Below are 13,723 nucleotides of genomic sequence, written 5' to 3' on the forward strand. Positions count from 1 at the left end.
GATTGCCCATTCCAGACAGTTGACAAGAAGGTGTGAGGATACTTAACATAGGGAAATAGATTCAATTTGTGTAATGACCAAGCCACTCCCAGTCTCTGTTCAAGCCCAAGTTAATGGTATCTAGTTTGCAAATTAATTCTAGTTCAGCAGTTTCTCGTTGGAGTCTGTTTTTGAAGCTTTTCTGTTGCAAAATTGCCATCTTTAAGTCTGTTACTGAGTGACCAGAGAGGTTGAAGTGTTCTCCTACTGGTTTTTGAATGTTATGATTCCTGATGTCAGATTTGTCCATTTATTCTTTTGCATAGAGACTGTCCGGTTTGGCCAATGTACATGGCAGAGGGGCATTGCTGGCACATGATGGTATATATCACATTGGTAGATGTGCAGGTGAACGAGCCCCTGATGGCGTGGCTGATCTGATTAGGTCCTATGATGGTGTCACTTGAATAGATATGTGGACAGAGTTGGCATCGGGCTTCGTTGCAAGGATAGGTTCCTGGGTTAGTGTTTTTGTTGTGTGGTGTTTGGTTGCTGGTGAGTATTTGCTTCAGGTTGGGGGGCTGTCTCACAAGATCTGTGAGAGTGAGATTGTCTTTCAGGATAGTTTGTAGATCTTTGATGATGGGCTGGAGAGGTTTTAGTTGGGGGCTGAAGGTGACGGCTAGTGGCGTTCTGTTATTTTCTTTGTTGGGCCTGTCCTGTAGTAGGTGACTTCTGGGTACTCTTCTGGCTCTGTCAATCTGGTTTTTTTTTTTTTTTTTCTTTTTCTTTCTTTCTCACTTCAGCAGGTGGGTATTGTAGTTTTAAGAATGCTTAGTAGAGATCTTGTAGGTGTTTGTCTCTGTCTGAGGGATTGGAGCAAATGTGGTTGGATCTTAGAGCTTGGCTGTAGACAATGGATCGTGTGGTGTGTCCTGGATGGAAGCTGGAGGCATGTAGGTAAGTATAGCAGTCAGTAGGTTTCCGGTATAGGGTGGTGATTATGTGACCATCGTTTATTAGCACAGTAGTGTCCAGGAAATGGACCCGCTTGTGTGGATTGGTCCAGGCTGAGGTTGATGGTAGGATGGAAATCGTTGAAATCATGGTGGAATTCCCTAAGGGCTTCTTTTCCATGGGTTCAGATGATGATGTCATCAATGTAGCGCAAGTAGAATGGGGGCGTTAGGGGACGAGAGCTAAGGAAGAGTTGTTCTAAGTCAGCCATAAAGATGATGGCATACTGTGGGGCCATGCGGGTACCCATAGCAGTGCCGCTGACTTGAAGGTATATATTGTCCCCAAATGTGAAATAGTTGTGGGTGAGGACAAAGTCTCATAGCCTGATTTGTCAGGCTGAGACATGGTTTTTCTCAACTCTTTGGAAGTGAGCATTTTTCATTAGCAATAGATTATTCCTCTGAATTCCCACTGCTGCATTTAAAGTTTTGGGGAGCAGCTTTCATCCTAGGAAAAATATTAAATCCATTCACTACTTACAAAAAATCCCAGACCCTAATAGTTTGGGTTTGATAGTGACTATTAAATAGCCCATGTCCTTCTCCAAATCTGACATCACAATTTCTATGGCAGCATGAAATCATAAATCACAGGATCTTAATTTTACTACAGGCTCAGAGAGAGAAACTGGGAGAGTTTCAGCAAAATAGTGATTTTAACTTGTCTTTCCTCTTTCTGTAGTTCTGCAAAATACATACCCCATGATCAGAGATCCTGCTTTGTTGAGATTATCAGAATACTGCATACCAGGACATGTGAGCCCCTAAGATTAGCTCCAGATTAGGGACTTGGTCTAGGACAAAAAGGGGAATTTTGTCCATAATAGTTAAGTTTTGTATTTCAATTAAGCAAGGTTGAATACTGGAAGAATGGACATGCCTTTTTGTTGTTGTTAACCTGACTTGGGAGCTTGCCCGTCTGTTTTCTCTGCACTTCCCAGACATCATCTTTCTCTTGGAGGAAGGGTTTAAGGTGGAGGAATCTGGCAAATGTTAAATTTGTGTCCAAAGTAACTTTTCCAGTTAATGTGCGTTTAATCTTTCATTCAATGTATGCTGTATTAGCATAACTTTTTAAAACTGAGCCAATTTTGAATACTTCAGTAGACTTCTATACATTCTTAAATCTGATACAACAAGCTTTCTTTTTAACCCCCCTTTTTATTAGTATAATCTAGTTTTTAGGTGTACATTTCCACAAGCACACACATCTACATATTGTTTAAGGTTCGTAGATTTTATATACTATTGTAGAGACCATTATTGAAATAGATGCGTTTCAAACACCTATTTATGTTTAGAGATGGGGGTTCTCTACTTTTGGTAGAACTGGTCAGTATGTCCCACTCTCTTGGTGTACTAGATCTTCCGATCTATAGTATGACTTTCCAGAATGTTAAAAACTGGTTAAACTGTGCTGATTGTTAAGGACAATCATGTTCAGCGCAAAGCATAAGGAAGATTGTATTACTAGAGGAAATAGTGATAGTATAACACTCTCTCCTAGAGGGTAGGAAAAAGGGATGCTGCTTGGCAGTTAGAAAGCACTAGAGAAGAGCAGTAGCTCAGAACTGGAGAAGACTAGGGTATGTCTTCACTGCAATCAGGAGGTATGATTGTAGCATCTGTAAGCATACCTGATCTGGCTTTAATCTAGTTAGATCGGGGTCGGCAACCTTTCAGAAGTGGTGTGCCGAGTCTTCATTTATTCACTCTAATTTAAGGTTTCGCGTGCCATTAAATGTAAATTAATACATTTAAACGTTTTTAGAAGGTCACTTTCTATACGTTTTTATAATGTATAACAAAACTACTGTTGTATGTAAAGTAAATAAGGTTCTTAAAATGTTTAAGAAGCTTCATTTAAAATTAAATTAAAATGCAGAGCCCCCCAGACCGATGGCCAGGACCCAGGCAGTGTGAGTGCCACTGAAAATCAGCTTGCGTGCCATAGGTTGCCTACCCCTGAGCTAGATCGATGCTAGCTTGAGTAACAACAACAGTGTAGCCATGGTGGCAGGTGCTATCCTCCTGAGTATAACCCTGCCCAGGCCCCTAGACACTTACTGGAGCAGCTAACCTAGTCTGCTGCAGCTACACTGCTATTGTTACTAAAGCTAGCTTTGATCTAGCTGGGTAAAAGCTATTTTGGGTATTCCTACCCATTCTGCAATCATAGTTCCTGATGTCATTGTAGACATACTTTGTCAGAGGCTGCTGAGAGATAAACAAGCAACTCTAAAAACTTTAAAATGGGGATCATTGGAGAACTTTAAGGAGAACTGGCACTTCCTTTTCAGCTGGGAGGACTAGTTAGTCAGACAGTCTTTGCAGGAGAATAAAGAAGAAAATGGGGTTCATGAAGGGTAATTGTTCCTAGATTGTATTTACTCAGAGGAAAAAGGCTATCTAAAAATATATATTTTTCCATTTGGAAAAAAATCAAAATAATTCAAACATCTCTTTTTGCAATAAACTTGCACTGGAGATACACATGCCTGACTTTTTCAGTGCACTTCCTTTTTCCCTCAGCAAATGGACGCTAGAAAATAAAGTGCTAAAAATGTGAACTTCCACTTCAGTTGTAAGAGGATAGTCAAACATTTAAGAGTAAAATAAGTACTTGCCTCAGTGCTCAAAATATAGAGGTGAACTAGTGATGTAAACACTTTTTACACTTAAATGGTCGAAGACCGAGTTCATCTCTGCATTGTTTCAGTGTGTTTATGTTGAAGTACTTCAGTGGTCCAGAGTCATCTTGTTACCATCTTATTGTTACAAGGCTGGAATCAAATGGGAGCTACTCAGTGTGTTTTCAGTGAGCAGCATCCCCTTGTCATTTTCTCCTTAAACCCATTATTGGTCCTAATCCAGAGCCCATGGAAGTCACTGATAATTCCTGTGATTTTAGTGGGCTTTAGAGCAGACCCTATATGCCACTAGTCTTCTGGGGGAACAGTTGGTTGGAGGCTGTACTTGTAAATCTTTTTCCAAATATGTTTCATGTGTGACTTTTTAGAACCACAGCTTTAAAAATTATACCTAAATGCACCTGTACAGTACTCAGAATGTAGTGAACTGATTGGTGTTTGAACAATTATACTTAAGTATTTGGAATCTTAAATAAATGTGAACACTTTAAAAGAATGAAATTGAGGCTCTTTATTATCTAAACTGCTTAATTGGAAATCTTTTAATTCTTTAAAGGTACATTATATTTTGTGCCTAAGACACCTGACAAAGATTTTTTGAAAAAGGGGGAAACCCTAAATTTCAGTTAAAGATTTTCCTTGGATTTAAAAATTCCCTTGTAATATTGCCACTACTGACAATACCAGTTGTGTGTATGAGAACCAGAGCATGAAACTGATTAGGTTAAAGATTTTTGTAATACATGCTAACATAAATTCAGAAATTGTTAATTATCTCTTCTCTCTTACCCAAGATCCCAAAATGGTGGTGGGAGAAACTCAATTCAGATACTCAGGAGAAAAGGTTCTTTACAATCAGAATGGTTACAGTATATCAGATTTAAATAATTTAGAAATCTTGTTATGCTAGCATTACACTATTAAACTGAAAATTAACATTTTTATTTTGGCCATTTTTGGCACCATCTAGGCTTCCGGATACTTATCTGTGATTTACTTCAGTGTTAATATGGCGTCCCTACTCTTGCAGGTACAATTTGAAATTATAGTTTGCCATGGAATGAAATGGAAATCTTAGTAGCAAGAGAAAATGTACCAGTATGATTTGTCACAAATTTTAGTTTTTACGGTACTTGTTTTGCAGATTTAATTGTTGATGGTTGTTAATTGCCGTGTCAAATTTTACGGCTGCAGTTTTATTGTTTTAGTGCATTTTTTGGTACTGAATATGCATTATGCTGAATAGTAACTACTAACCTGTAAACAAAAAGTACAACTAAGGAAAGAGAAAAAATTACTCCTGATGGCATTCTGCGCCAAAAAATTAAAAATTCTTCGCATAATATTTTAAAGTCTGCAAATTGTTATTATTATAATACTACATAATCATGCCAGTTTCAATTATTTTGGTAATTTATTTCAAAATACGGGCTTGTCTTCACTACAGGGATAAGTTGACCTAAGTTACACTAGTCCAGCTGTGTGAATAACTTATCCTGGTGTCTTCACGGCACTGAGTCATTGGGAGACGCTCTCTGGTCGACTTCCCGTACTCTTTTCAGAGAGCTGGGGTACCAAGTTCAACCGGAAAGCGCTCTGCCGTCTATTTAGTGGGTCTTCACTAGAGTGCGGCAGCATCAATCTCTCTGGTGGTGGAGACAAACCCTTCTTATCAGCAAGCATGTCTATAATAATACAGACACACACAAAAATTCCCCCAGGAATAGAGAGTTAAAGAAACAAAGACAGTCCCATTCCTGTTTCTCTGCCGAGCCCAGCCGGGGGTCCAGACGCCCATAACCCTCCCCCCAAGAGCCTAGAGATACAGAGGGAGAAACAGCCTGATGCTTGGTACCAGGCTTGCATGGTGTTTCCTGCACACTGCTCTTTCCTTCCCTCATGGCTTGCTGGGAACAGCAGCTGCCAGGAACCTCTAGCTCCCTCTCCCTCCCCCAGCAGTGTCTTCTATGTGTGAGCTGGGTTCTGCTGGGTCCAGTGGCCCCTTGTGGCAGCTAGCAGCATTGCAGCCCATTTCTGTGGGGGGGAAAGAAATTCTGTGTGCACGTTAATTTCTGCAAAATCCTGCATTGTGCAGTGGTGCAGAATTCCCCCAGGAGTATACAGCTGTCAGGGATGGTCTAGATAATACTTAGAGTATTAAGTACTGCCATGAGTGCAGGGGACTGGACTAGATGACCTCCTGAGGTCCCTTCCAGTCCTATGATTCTGTGATTCTATACATTAGTGTGCCACAATAGCGAGCGAGAGGGACCAAGTTTCATACACTCTCTCATGCACGACTGCCCATTCTCCCTCACCCTCCCACCCCTGTGGTGATTTACATTTCTATCAGCTGCTCTGGGTGCCCAAACAGACTTGCCTGCGCTGCCAGGGAGGAGCACATGACTGCTTTTGCAGCTTCCCTTTGCTTCCCCATCAGAAGTCGTTTTTCTGCGGGGAAGTAAAGAAATCTGCAGGGGACATAAATTCTGTGCAGAATTCCCCAGGAGTAAAAACTGCATTTAAAACAGTTAAATCAGTACATAAGATAAAATTTGAAAAAAGCTTTGCTCTAAAATAAGGACCAAGAGGGCGAGAAGAGGATGGTAGTTTAATTATCTAACATCTATTAGTAATGTCAAATTTAGATCCTTGTTCTGTAGTAATTTGATTCTTACAAAACAGGTCTCAGATTCTCAATTTGGCATTTGATGTAACATTTTTCAAAGTTTACCTTGACAAACTTCTATCTCCACTCAATATATTTTCTTAAAACTTAGAACCAAAGGCGGTAGGTAGTGGCTCCACCTGTTTTATCAGCCGTAGTGGCCCCAACTCAAACTTGTACCTCCCCTTATTAAGTCATTCAGGTTACACTGAAGGTCTTCAAATTTTCCATTGGAGGTATTGCTTAACCAGAATCTCTGGAAGTGAGGAGACAGTGGCAGAAACATCAACTGTAATAGTTTGGATCAACAAAGAGCCATAAGTCAAGCTGCCAGGCTATTTAGCAGCCTTTGATCCTTCTGTCAAAACTCAACATACTTACTAATATTAAACATTAAATTCCACACTTTAAAGGTAAGATAGGGAATGTCTACACAGTGGTTAAGCACCTGTAGCTGGCTCATGTCAGCTGACTTGGGCTGTGGGACTGTAAAATTGCGGCATAGATGTTCAGGCTGGAGCTCGAGCTCTGGTATCCCACAAGGCAGAAGGGCCCCGGAGCCTTGGTTGCAGTCTGACCCAAACAGCTACACTGCATTTTTACAGCCCCACAACTCTAGCTCTGCAAGCGCGAGTCAGCTGACTCAGGCCAGCTGCAGGTGTTTAATTACTGTGTAGACATACTAAAATGTAAAATTTGTCTTGAGATTTCCCCCTCTTAAACCTGATATTGGCTGGTCTAGTAGCATGCTTGTGGTACTGCAGCCATATTTAAACCCAAACTCCATTTCAGGGCAGACAAAAATTCCTCTGGGATGTTTGTGTCCTCTTTCTAGGCAGAAATTCGGCCTCTTCTTTTTCCTCCAACCTGCCAACGAATCAGGCAGAGAGAGAGAGAGGGAGAGGGCTTTAGGGCACTATTTCAAGGACACCAGGGGAATTCCTTTTACTCAGTACTTCTTGTTTCAGTTGTCAGCAGTGCTAAGGTTTCCATAGATTGGAGGCCTCTGCTCCTTTTCAGCTTTGTGTATGTGTGGTCTCCCCCACTCAATAGCAGTATTAGGAAGGGCTGGAAGCCTGTTTACTGAAGCAGGACCAGGCTTTACAGATATTCACATCCAGTTTTTCCTATGATTTCACTATGTCAAGCTGAACATGACCTCAAAACCAAAAGGCCAGGTTGGACGGGGGGAAGAAAGTGCCCAAGGTATGGGAGTTTCCACTGACCCCTACTCTATCATTCTCCTTTTGCCCCAAATGTACCAGAAGCAGCAAGAGTCCTGGGTTCCATTCTCTCTGTCTCTGGTATTATCCTCCACTGTCTCTCCTGATTCATTCTCTAGGAGCAGTGCTGACTCACCCAGCCCAGAAATATCAGCTGTTTCTGTTGAAACAGCTTCTTTGAGTGGCAAGGATCTCCCTCCCACACTGTCAACACAAACCCCAGACCTCATCTTTCTCATTCGGTAAGGCTCCCAGCAGGCCCAGATCATGCGCATCAGCAAACCTGAGTCCTTGTTTTCTTTGGATCTCTTCATGTTTCATGCTTTTTTCCATGTCTCTATTTGACATCATCCCAAGAAGGTAAAATCCTTTGGCAGGGTGGATTTGATTTAAATCACTAGTCAGGAAGATTCAATTTAATTATGGATTTCTACATAAAAGTGCATTCTTGTTGGTTGTTATAACCTTAGTACATATTCTTCACAACTCAGATAGGGATGTAGGTTTCATTTTTAGAAGGTACACACTATACATTTTTCAAATGATTTATTTTAAAAACTTTTCAGATTAGTTTTATAGCTATATCAGAGAATGAATGATTGTTTGGTTATTTCATTTACCAAAGGTAATTGAAGCAGATATTTATGAAGTCATTGGTAGGTGAACTATCTCCAATTCAACAGGTTAATCATTAATATTTGGAGGAGTTTCTTGCCATGCTGTACTAGGAGAACATCACCAGACATCTAAATTGTTTTATTTAACTAAAACAACGTTACGTATTCTGGATTTTTTTTCTTCAACAGCAAACATATAATTTAACAAAACAAGCATATACAATTTTGAATTTAGTTAAACATTCAAGATTTTTAAAATCAGGTTTGTTTTTGTTAAAATTGTTTTAACTAAAATAGTTAAATGAAATATTTTTTTAAAAAACAAAACATAAATTAAATCGACTGTCAGCCAGGTCAACATGAGAAACTTAAAATATTGGCTTCTGCAGCTAACTCAGTTGTCTTCAACTTGCATTTTCCTGTTTTGTTCATAATCTAGAAAAGAAAAACAAACTTTCCTGCTTTTTCAGGTCCCAAACGATTTCTCAATTTGGAATGAATTAGTCCAAAGGAAGAAAATATTCTTTCTACACTGGCAGAAGAAGCTACTGCTATTAAGAGTCTCTGAATCCAAGTGCTTAAGTGACTTCCACCAGTTCACTCTTGTGACTTTCTTTAAAACCTCATCAGCAAACATATATTTCTTGAATGGTTCACCTTTAGCTCTGAAGTTTATTATAGTTGGCATAATGGAGGGATGATTGCTGGATGTCCCTGTCATAGCCAACTCCTCTTCTTCAGCAGTTAAGGTTTGACCCTGGTACCGAGTATTGAGAATATTTGCAAGAAAATGAGCTGGAGATAGTGCTTGTCCCATTCATTTTTTTAATGCTTGTAGTTTAACTCTGTCATTGCATATTTCTCTTTTTAAGATCTCACTCAGTTCCTTCCAAATTTTCAACAGCAGTAAAACAGCTCTTTCCCTGCATTTTGTTCAAGACTTCAGAAATAGGCTTCAGGATACTCAGCATGTGTTCAACATTTCTCTTAAGCCCAATGTTGAGAACTTTGGCTATTTTTTCACGATTTTGTTCACCAACTGTCATCAGATTAGGCCAGATCTTGATACAGTGCTCAAAACAGTCCACTGCTGAGTTCCATCGTACGTCTTGTGGGAGAGTTAACTTGGTTCCTCCCACTTTTTTCAGAGCAGCTGCTGCAAAGTGGTTGTTAACAGAAGTATTTTGCAATTTCAACAATTTTGCAATTAGCCTTTATTTCTGGAACACTGAAGTCTTTGGCTAGGAGGTGCATGAAATGAGCACTGCAACTGTATGTTATTAGCTTGGGACTCTCTCCTAAATTTCTTCTCATCTTGGATACATTTGCAGCATGGTCTGACCAAGCTGCGTACTAGACCTTTGAATTTTTTTTTCAGTTTTTTATAGCTTTTACTGCTACGTCTTGTCAGTGTTCTGCTGTGTGCATTTCCTGATGTATCAGTTGTTTCTGTAAGGAAGACATTCCCTTCTTGTGTTGTCACACAGGCACATACAACAGATCATTGTGGACATTGTTCCACGCATCAAGACTCAGGTTAACAATTTCACCCTCTAGACCTTTTGCACACTGCTCAATTTCTCTTCATACACTTTATCCAACAATTTGCCTGCGACATCTGCTCTGTTGGGTGGACTGTATCCTGGTCTTACTGACTGAACCATCTTAATGAAGTGTGTGCCCTCAATCATAGGGAAAGGAGAGTTTTTGTTGCATAAACAAACCGGGAAATTTTTTCATCAATTACCTCTTTTTGTAATCTGTTGGTTCTTATCACAAACTTATCTATGGTTGTTTCTGGATGATGGAGATTTTTTTTTTCTTTTTGCTACAGGTGATATACTGTGGCTATGTAACATACATGATGTGACTGAAACACTATCTTTGGCAGATAACTCTGAAACTAGAGAAAATGATGGTGATCTTGAAGGTGGATAGTCTTCAGAATCCTGTATGTTGAGGATGGATTCTCCTAAACAAAATGAGTCAATGCAGTTATTTATTTATTTATTTATTACCATACTGCTCATTTAGTATTACTCATTGCATTCACTGACACTCAGTACTACTTTAAAGGTGAAATTGTAAAAGGAAAATCTGCCTATTTCAGCAATTTATTTTTTTATCACAACTGCATCTAAAATGATAGTATCATAGAGTAACCACTATATTTATTGCTCAAACATGAGAATTCAAGAATAGTCCAGAAGGAAGACAGGCAGTCCTTAAGAAAGAAGTATGAAATAAAGAAGTTTACCAGCCTGAAGATCCTGCATTGTTCAGACATATTCCTTTCATTGTCTTCAACACAGCTTTCTCCTGAGAAGGAATGCTTCTCATGATGTTGTTTCATTCAGGCAACCAGGCATTTCTTTGTTGCACTATTTGCATTTTGCATGCGTGCCTGTCTTACCCACAGGTAGAGGAACTTTATTAAAATATTCCCAAACTGGGTCTCTTTTATGGCCTGCTATCATTATAGGTTTTCCCTTCTAGTGAGAGAATGGTATGCTAGATCTCAAATCAATGAAGGCTACACTCAGACCTCAAGACTTCTGGAATATGCTGCTCAAATAGTTTCAATTTTGTTTCTACAGCCTGTCCCTCCTTTCTCACATTTATCTCCAGACTTCTTCTCCTTGTCCAAATCTATTCCGCCCCCAACAATCTTCTACTCATTGAACTTTCTGAAACTTTGCACTTTTAGAGAGAGGCAGGGGATTGACTCTGTGTACACAAATTTGCAGAAGGACAATGAGGTTGAGGTCTGTTATTTCTCACCTCTATTTATTTATTTATTTATTTAAAAACATTTTTGCTATTAACAAGCATGTTATCTCTGGAGACACAAATCCACAGTTTGAGAACTGCAAACCAAGCATCTCTGATGGTATCTTCTAGACTGAGCGCCATTGGGTAGATAGATTAACCTAAATAATCTATACAGAAACCTATGGAACCCCATAATATTGGGTCCCTAATCCATTAACTATTGGAACTCATTTACAAACTTTTCTTAAACATTATGTGACTATATCGTCTCATACTATAGAATTAGAATTTATAATCCCTATTCTATGATGATAGTTTTAATTAAGATACATTACAGCTCAAAAATATCTTGATTGCTTTTTTCCTCAAAAAGCATTTTATCAAAAAATCGATTTAAATAAAAAGAATCTGATTTTTATTTCTGTATTTATTTTAAATCATTGGTTTTTATCCACCGTTCTCTGGGAAGAGCAGTTTCTAATCTAGAAAGGAACAGCCATTAGCTGAGTGTTCCTAAACCTCTGACTGCCAGAAGCTGGGACTGGACGATGGAATGGATCACTCAATAAATTGCTCTGTTTTGTTCATTCCCTCTGAAGGATCTGGCACTGGCCACTGTCAGAAGACAGGATACTGGTCTCTATGGACCATTGGTCTGCCCCAGTGTGGCTGTCCTTATGTTCTTTGTAGCTTTTTTTTTTCAAGGGAAATACCATGCCCAGTGAAACCCTGTGAAGAAATTAGATGGCACTCCCAAAAAAATATTTTGTTTTCGGTAGTCTATTTCCTGTACGTGATCAGAGCAGTCATGAAACGATTAGAGCTTTGACTACATCCAAAAAGTTTACCTCAAGGTCTCTCCTGTAAAATAGCATCCCTTTGTGATGTAGCATGCATCTAGGTGGCTCAGGATTCTGTTGGTGTCATAGACCGTAACATGGCAATTTATAGATGGTAGGGTAAGCTCTAAGCTGGAATGGGGAGAGAAATCTACTAGATGCAAATCTACATTGTTGTATGATGGGGTGACCTGAGGGAGCCCTGCGACACCGGAGTAAGAAGAAATGAGAACAGATGGAGGGGAGGATAGGGTGGGTGGCTTAGGCTGGGTAACTGTATGGACAGAGCAACAGATATGACTTTAGTTATGGCATTTTGGATTGATGAATAGGAAGCTAGGTGGGGAAAAAAGGTCAGAGGAGGAAACCTGCTTGATGGCCACAGCCGAAGTCTGGGTAAGTCGCTTAGCTTCTTTCTGCCTCCATTTCCAGTCTGTAAAATGGGGATAACAGTACTTCCCTACCTGACAGGGATGTTGAGGATAAAACACTAAAGACTGAGAGGCACTCAGATACTTTGATAATGGGATTCTTCTAAGTAGCTAAAATAGATAGGTGAGGTGGGATTCTGTATTGGTTAGTCAGTAATCTTGTGTGACTTATAAATTGGGTTCAAAATGAAAAACAAACATGGTTGCTGCTGAGTAATTAAGTAATTTCATAAAAGTATAATGCTTATCAACAATTATATGTGCTCAACAATGTTAGTAAGCAACAAAATGACTGTCCTACAACAGCTCTGCCAGCCCTTCCCACGCCCATCATTGCAGTGGTGTGTCTGCCAGGGATGTAAAAAAGAGTAACAAATAAATACAACACTGTAAGCATGTATTCTTTTTCTTTTCCTCTTGCTTTCTTACCACTTTTTTCTCTTATCTGTTCTTTTCATTTACAGTCTGTTCTTCCTTTCTCTGAATAAGCTATATTATCATTTGTGTGCTGTTTTCTCTTCCTTCTCTTCTCAAGTTTCCACCTCCTCCTGCTTTTCCTCTCCATGCCCCAGTAGTTCCACAGTCTCTTCCCTGATAGGATTTGAAGCACTTATCAGACTAGCATAAATTTTTCTTGGTTTAGATGAAATATGGCTTAACCATTAACTGTGTTAAGTTTGAAAAACATATAGGTGGCTAAGTGTTAGAGTACACCACAGGGATAAATAAGAACAAAGGGTTGACAATATAAAAACTATTTTTGAACTGTCCCTTTGATCTGTAATCTGTGTGAACAACCTGAAAATTTTCTTAAATAACCATTTTTCTTGGAAACCTTTTAAAACCACTAAACAACTAAATAATAAACAACTAAAACATGCTAAACTATGAAGATCAGCTGGAGATTAGAAAGACTAGAACAGTAGTCCCCAGACTATGGGGCGTGCCCCTTTAGGAGGGTGGGGGATGCGGTGGGGCCCGGGCCAGCCCCCACGGGGGGCAGGGAGGGAGCACCACACAGTCCCGCTCTGCTTTGGCACCAGCCCTGGCCTCAGCTCCCGGCCTTGCTCCTAGGTCCCAATGGTGGCTTTGGGGAGGGGAGGGGCGCAGACAGCGGTAATGGGGACCCAAGGTAAAAAGTTTGGGGACCCCTGGACTAAAGGAATAAATTAGGTTAACTAGAGTCTTAGTTGCCTTCCAAAAGCAAAGAAAGATTCCCCTAAGTCCTTTTTAATGGAAAGAGTGGTATTTCTTTGCAATATGCCAGATTCTGTCAGCCAATCAAAAACATATTTTGAAGTAACGTCTAGAAAAGGTATTGATTTAATGTAAAGTAATATTGCCATTACTTCCAAGCTCCTGATATTTTGGCAATTTTGAGGATGATTGTCTTCATAACAACACTTCGGTGAATTTGAATTTTTCTGCACTGTCTGTGTGTAACTGACTGTTTAGCTTGCTTTATAATCCAAATTTAAAGTATTCTAATATGTAAATAAACTTCATGAAATCACTAGGGATGCT

General features: G+C 39.6%; 1 protein-coding gene across 7 annotated transcripts in view; it reads left to right on the top strand.

Annotated features, from left to right (window-relative positions):
- Positions 1-13,723, top strand: part of BPTF (bromodomain PHD finger transcription factor) — a 91,295-nt gene that overhangs the window by 22,298 nt on the left and 55,274 nt on the right. The gene's annotated exons all lie outside the window — the stretch shown is intronic.

Source organism: Malaclemys terrapin, chromosome 13 (genome assembly GCF_027887155.1).
Source record: "Malaclemys terrapin pileata isolate rMalTer1 chromosome 13, rMalTer1.hap1, whole genome shotgun sequence".
In the NCBI taxonomy this organism is placed as follows: Eukaryota; Metazoa; Chordata; order Testudines; family Emydidae; genus Malaclemys; species Malaclemys terrapin.